General features: G+C 43.0%; 1 protein-coding gene across 2 annotated transcripts in view; it reads right to left on the minus strand.

Annotated features, from left to right (window-relative positions):
* Nucleotides 1-554, minus strand: part of GREM2 (gremlin 2, DAN family BMP antagonist) — a 41837-nt gene extending 41283 nt beyond the window's left edge. For both annotated transcript variants that reach the window (XM_039707427.1, XM_039707428.1), the window contains exon 1: nt 229-554. The gene's annotated coding sequence lies outside the window, so the exon portion shown is untranslated. The remainder of the gene's footprint in view (nt 1-228) is intronic.
* Between the last annotated feature and the right edge of the window lie 6960 nt (nt 555-7514).

Raw genomic sequence — 7514 nt, forward strand, 5'->3', positions numbered from 1 at the left:
TGGGGGGAAGGAGCCGGGCCGGAGGGGCGCGGCGGTGCGGGACGGGACGGCGCGGAGCGGGACGGGGCTGCGGGCGGCCCGCGCTGTCACCGCGCCCGCGGAGCCCGCCGCCTGTCCCCGGAGGGGCGGTAGCAGGGCAGGGCAGGGGAGGAGGAGGAAGGGGGCGAGCCGGCCGCAAGAGGAGCGGTGGCGGGTCAGGGCGCTGGGTGCCCCCCGGCCGCCCCATACCTGCACGGCGGCGGGGAAGGGTCCGCAGCGCGCTCCGTGCGCCGGCTATAGATCCCAAGAGGCGAGGAAGCGGGGTGGCGGTCGCCGCCCTCTGCCGCTGCTGCCGGTGGCGGTGGTGCGAAGCCCTCGCCGGCTGCAGATGCCCATAGGCGCTCGGTGGGGCCAGCGGTGCGCGGAGAGAGCGAGGCGGCTGTGCCGGTCCCGACGGCTGCGGGCAGCGCGGCACTGGCTCGGCGCAGCCACTGCCCGAGCAGAGGATCAAGGCCCCGCTTTCGATTGGCTCCGGTGGCCAAACAGCTCACACCGGCCTGCCCGCCCGCCGCCTCCCGCCCCCCCGTCCCTAAGACGACGTCCAATCCCGGGCCCTTTGTTTATGTGGGGACATTCTCACCCTGGGTCTGACAAAATACCTTCCTTCCCTTCGCATCTTCCTCCATGAGCTGAAGGACCCGCAACTTTAAGCATTCATGACATTTTGTGTCATGCTCAATATTCAGACACGTTTGTTCTCTGAACACGTAAGAAAAATATCCCTAGCTGGTAAAATTGAAAGCATGCAGTGCTTGATCACCTGAGGGCTAAATCTGAGGTAGGACAAAGCATTCTTTGCCTGAGTTGAGTTTGCTTTTCTTACTCTATTTGGGCTCCTAGCCCCAGCTGGGTTAACTACACGTCAAATCTCGGCACGCACAGAAAACAGAACCAGGATGCCTCCTCGTCCTGAATCTCGGGTTATTCACTCTCAGCGGCTGTGGTTGTCCTTCCTTGGTGCATCTTTGGTGTTGGTATTCCTTTTGCTCAGGATGACTTAAGTGACCTGTGGAAAAGTATTCTCCCTCCTGCAGATGTGCTGTAATCTTAAGGCAAATCTTAGACCTGTTTTATGGGCAAAACAGCGAGCCTTTGGTTTGACCCTCTGCTTAAACAATATACAGTTGAACCAGATAAATACATCCTGTGGGTTTTCTCAGTACAAGAAGATGTTGTAATGTTTCCAGTAAGCATGCTGGCAAAATTGCTTATTAAAATTAGGGAGAACAAAATGATGAGTTATAACAGATGCACTCTTAATTAATTCAATGACCTGCATTTAACTGATGCTGTTGAATTAAGCAGCATCTACGCCTGTTGGTACATCACGTGCCATTAAAAGTCAATATTGATCCAAATTTGGCAGATTGAAGCATTTGAAACAGAGAGCAGAGTTGCAGAGATACCTTTGCGTGACACCAGTATGTACATTTTTAATGGTGATCTCCATAACATTTTAAATTTATTCTGTATTTAATTAATTTTTTCCAACAAAATGGTAAGTTATTTTTCATTCCCTGTAAAACATGCATACTTTTGTCTCTTTGGGGCATACAGAACTAGTTAAGAATGGTTTTGTTTATATTTTGTACAGGCAAAAGTCAGAAAAATAAAAATAGAAATATTGAGAAATATATAAACCCAGACATATTTAGAAATATCCATACTTGGAGTATAATCCATCCCTCATTTAAAAAGCTTTATTAGCAGAAATATCCCTCAGTGAATCCAGTGAAGCTACACCTCTGGAACTTTAGTTACCCCCCAAGAATAACAAAAAGATCCTGTTTCTTTTTTATTATATGTTTTTTCTTCACAGGTTGCTGATTTATTTTTCCCTGGAGAAATGAAATTGCTGGTTTAGAGACCAAGCCACATTTCCAGCCATGGCCCAAGAGACATAGCAGCCACTGACTGCACTTCCATCACCCCCCTTGCCCCAACACCTCTGTCACAGGCATATCTCTCCCTGCATGCTCCTGATCCAAATGACTGGCTGACATACATATATATATATATATATATATATATATGTATGTATGTATGTGTGTGTGTATATATATATATGTATATGCACATGCACGTACAAATACACACACACACATATATATATAGGTACACTGTCTTTCAGTCTTTCCTAAGTCTTCACTGCGACTTTTTTCTGGGAAGAATGCAGACTCCATTTTCAAGGCCTCTTTTCAGCCTCCTGTTTTTCTCCCTCAACAGACAGGTATTTGTGTCAGAGGAAGGGGTATGGCCCTCCAGCTGAGCATTGGCTGCAGCAAACATCATAGCAGTCTGTTCCTTTAGGCTTCCTTCTAGCTACTACTTTGCAATCATATTGTCTTATAATTTTAGTGCAAATTTTATATCCTGCTATGTGTTATTTGGGGGGAAAAGCTCTGAACTCATTACAGAAGTTTTCATGTAATATATTTGTCATACTTGTCCTTATGGACTGAGAACTTACTTTGGTATAGATGACTTGGGACTTAATAAGATTTTGTGCTTGCAGAGTTGCTACTTTCCATTAGCTATTTTCAACATTATGTTTGTTTCCTTCTGTGTTTGGATTCCTTTACAGCACTGATAAGTTTTCCTCTAGTCTTGTTCAATTTAATAGCTTTTAACCTGTCTGTTTTATTTATGTCTGCTTAAGTGCTTATTTAATCTTTTCCCTTATAACTATAATGACTTTCCACAGGTTACTATAATCCTAGAAGGTATGTGGGGAATTTAAAGATTTAAAAGTCGTTTGACTTCATAAATAATTTTTATTTTCTCATTATGGGGTTTATTTTTAAACCAAAAATGTTTCATTTTCCATTTGATCAGTGATTGTTTTTCACACATATTTATTTCACATATATAGTAGTAAGCCAACTGAGACATTTTGGATTCTAAACAGCTTTTTTATTTTTTTTTACAGTGTGGTTAGTGAGAACTGCAGAGGGTCTTGATCTGATATGGAAAATACACAGCATATTTATTCTTTGGTGTGATCTGCAACTAGAATTTTATGCCATTGAAAATAGTTATGCAGGTTTTTGTTTATATTTTAAAAACTGAAATAGTTATAGTCTGATGATAGCATTTATCCACCAATATCACTGTAGAGCACATTTGTATTGATATTGCTGCATCTTTCCTCCACTGTGAGTGTCTGACATCTATTGTATGCTGTACTTAGACTAACCTTTTAATGTCCTCTGGCAATTACAGAGCCATTGATTCAGCAAGATGTTGAAGCCTATACCTACTTTTAATCTACAGATTTAATGACTATATTCTAGTTCTGATGTGGCCGCCCTTCAGGAATGACTGTAGTCCATGTCTTTTGTCTCACACTGAGACAAAACACAAACAACTGGTGCCCATCTCCTTCACAGCAAGAACTGTATCTTTGTCATCGCCACTACAGAAGCTGTTCTGCTTTGCAGCCCTGAACACAGAGCTTGTCTTGATCTCTGAGCACATCTGGCAGGAGTGCCTGCAGAGCACGAAGGGCTGTAGCACAGCCCCAGAGCCAAAGGGGCTTGAGACATGTCAGTCACATACCCCAACCTCATTTCTTCCCCAAGACACAGTCCACAGTTACATAAATCAGAAAAGAAGAAACCTGGGAGATCTGGTGGTCCCAGCTGGTGATTATATGAATTATTCCTGTTTGTATATTGACATATCTGCACTGAATGAACAAACTGATTATTTGTGTCAGGTTACACACATATCCTCCTCTCTTAGGCCCTGAGTAAGCAGTCAAGCTCTGCAGCTAGGAGCTGGCTCAATGCCCTCCTGGGAGATTGGTGTCCTGAGACTCCTAACTGTCCAAGGGATGCCATACGTTTCTGACTCAGGTACAGTCCCACAAACTGATTTCACTGCTTTACAAATACCCTTTTGTTTCTTCATGGTGCCTGCCTCTGAACTAACCTGCATTGTCTAGTTCTAGTCCTAGCTCACATTTATCCACAACTTTCAGTGCACGCTCTTTGATTTCTTGACCTTGCTCTTGATTTGGTCTTTGGTTTGAGGTATCCATGATTTCTCATTTTTCCTGGGTGCATTTCCATCTGGAGCCTTGAGCTGGTCTGTCCTTGGTGACTGACTCCTGGTCTTGAGTTTCTTCCGTTTCAGTGGCTGGACCCGCCCCAACTACACTCACTTAGCGCAAGTATTCCACTTGTGGCTCCTTAATAACTTCCGTTCAAAGCCACCTTTCTGAATGGGAATTAGAAAACATGATATCCCACTGTTGACGCAGAACATTTGGCACATAGCTTATCTGCACGATAATTCAGCCGCCGGTGGGATAGGTCGTATGGGCAATGTCGGGTCGTGGCTTAGGAGAAGATGCAAGAATGCAGGAGAATGTGGCGTCCCTGTAAGATAAATCACACTTGTCAAGATCTTCAACGGCTCGTACTGTTTTCACAGACAATTAGGCACCTAAATGCCTTTGGACATAGTGCACCTGTTTTTTAGTTTGGAGTTCTTTCTAACATTGTGGAATTAAGCCAGGAAAGCACTCTAAGCAGCGGTAATTTTGATCCTGTTTTTTTCAGTACTTTATCTTTGCTATGTGGAAAACAACTCTAAAATATGTCTCTACCTAGACAGAGCAACGTCCCATCCCAGAACATGAGTATATACTTCATACAACCCCTGATAAAGAACTTCATTAACATGGATAAATGTATTCCTGGCAAAAATGCCATCCCTTTGTTTCACAGTCATCATGAATGAAACATTCTTAGTATTCCCTGGTTCCGACTTCAAATATAAATTACTCTGTGCATACCTAAGAAGGAAACGAAAGTGCTATTACCTTTCTTTAACTTCATTCCCATCAAAATTTCATTTGAGCTCTCCAGATGCCCTGAGCACATCTGTGTCCTCCAGGCACTCAGCCTTTCAGGTAGTTGAAAGTTATTTCTCCTTTGTTTGCTCTTTGGGAGGAAATAATTGCTCCTCACAAATCTACCTTTGAAGTCTCCAGAAGGTTCACACATTCAGTTTACCAGATTAAATAAGGTTAGTCTACACAGAAAATTTCTCCTTGATTGGAATTTTTTTCTTCCCTGGGGATGATTCCAGCTTCGACTGATGAAGTGTCTCTCAACACTACCTTTAAATCTGTGGTTCATAAAGTCATGAACACTTTACAAAACCTTTCAATTCTCCAAAATAACTTGAGGAACCTGAGCTACTGGAATCCTTCAAAAACTGCTAATCTAGAATGAAAGCAGTGATCTCATGTGCCAAAGCGTCACATACGTCCTATATTACCTTTGCTCTATGACCAGTCTAGACTTTTGCTTGTAACAAATTTCAGTGACAATTAAAAGTAAAAAATTGTGTTAATCTCTCTGAAGTCTCTTGTTTTCCTTCTCTAAATTAACCTTAGACACTCTTTCTCCCTGTTTTATTGATGCTCTACTGGTTTTAGAGCAGACAATCCTGCCAAAATCTGGGTTGAAATGAATGAATGAAGTTACCAGTTAATCTCCACTCCATCTCTATTTTCTCTAGTTGAATTGCAATATTATCTAGACAAAGAAGAGAGATGAGTAGCAGAGAACAGAAGCCCATTTGAGATGAGTTCTCTTCCTTCTTCTCTGCCATGAGGGGCTTTGGGGACATCTGGATCTCTAGGGAACATCACTAAATAGGACCAGATAACCTCAAAATATTAGAGCCAGACCAGCCCTGTCATGTATGATTCACTTGCTATATAGCGCCTAATAAAGGCAATATGTGTGGAACCAGGAAGGCAGCCAATGCAGCTTCTTCCAAGAACTGTGAGTAATTAACAGGGTCTCTGGTTAATTTCTTTCACGAAAACGTGTTGAGTGAGATTCCTACAAGTGGTGCTTTTTGTGTGATGTCTCCCCCTACTCCCAAACAGCACAAGTTCATGCAACTTGAAAGGGAGAAAAAGTAAAATTCAAAGTTTCAGAATTTGGGGAGAGTTTGTCTCCAGCTGCATCAGCTAGTGTATCCTTGCTCCACTTTAGGTCATCATCTCCTGGTGGTTTTCCTCTGAAAATCTGATCTATAACCCAGCTGTAATTATCGTATCCTCATATAACATGCCCAAGCTTCTTGCTTTAGCTTCTTCCTTTTTGACGTGTTTCAGATCTCTAGTGTTAAAGAGGAAAAATCATTCAGAACTTCCCTGAGATTAAAGAAGCCTAATTAGTTGCATCATGTCTCAAAGGAGAAGAAATTCACAAAAAGCAACATATTGTCCTTGTTTGTGGATCTCATGTCCAGCAGCTATGAAGAAGAGGAAAGGACAATTCTCAGCCTGCTGTTACTGTTACACTTTGTAAGGAATGCTCCATCTCTTTTGGTCTGTGTACTTTAGGCTTTCCCCTGGTATTGCTCTTGAAGCAGCCCATTGCTGTCCATGACTGAGGACACGTCTCCTTTGAACTTAACAAGCACTTTTTTCCTCACTACAACAGAGCAAGAAGGTTGTGGAAGATGTTTGACTTGCCCAAAGTAAACAGAGCCTACCCCCACCCCAAGCAGCAGAAGATGCTCCAATCAAACAAATAAAATGATGGGTGGTTCCTTCTGACAGCGGGGCAGATTTTAAGTGACAAGAATCCTGCCAGGGATATGTTGAGGATGAAGTGCATGTGATAACAATTTAATATGTGCATCACACAAGGCAGAAGTTAATATTCCTTGTTATATTAATATCACATGGCACAATTGAATTTGACATTTTAATTAAACCTAAATATATCTCAGCGATAGTGATTGGCACTGGATGTTTTGGGAAATACACAAGCGTTTAACTGAAACCATCAGTTCAAACAAAAGACAGTGTCCTCCTCAATATTTCAAATGTATTATGAACATGTCAGCTAATTGTTATGAAGAAATAATACTAAGCTGCTTCTGAATTATGTGATGAGGTGACAGAGCACAGAATATCTTATAATGTAATGTTTGCCACATATGGCTGTCTCTGTAAGCCCTTGAAAACATAATGCCTGGTCTGGATCCCTTTCTGTTTGACATCTTTGCTGGCAACATGGGCAGTGGGATTGAGTGCACCCTCAGCAATTTTACTGATCACCAAGCTGAGTGGTGTCACTGAGTGGCAGTCAAGAGGCTGGAGGGAAGGGATGCCACCCAGAGGGATCTTGACACACTCAAAAGATGGGCTGATGCAAAACTCATTGAGATCAACAACGCAAAGTGCGAGGTCCTACACCTGGGTCAGAGAAATACCTCCAGGCTGGGCAGAAAAGTAATTGAGAGCAGCCCTGAGGAGAAGGACTTGGGGGTGATGGTTGATGAAAAACTCAAGCCAGCAGTGTGTGCTGGCAACCCAGAAAGATTCTCCCATGGAATCCTGGGTTGCATCATAAGGAGTCTGGTCAGCAGGTTGATGGAGGGGATTTTCTCCTTCTACTTTGCTCTTGTGACACCCCATGTGGAGTATTGTATTCAGTTCT

Source organism: Passer montanus, unplaced genomic scaffold, assembly GCF_014805655.1.
Source record: "Passer montanus isolate IOZ18808 unplaced genomic scaffold, ASM1480565v1 scaffold2, whole genome shotgun sequence".
Taxonomy (NCBI): domain Eukaryota; kingdom Metazoa; phylum Chordata; class Aves; order Passeriformes; family Passeridae; genus Passer; species Passer montanus.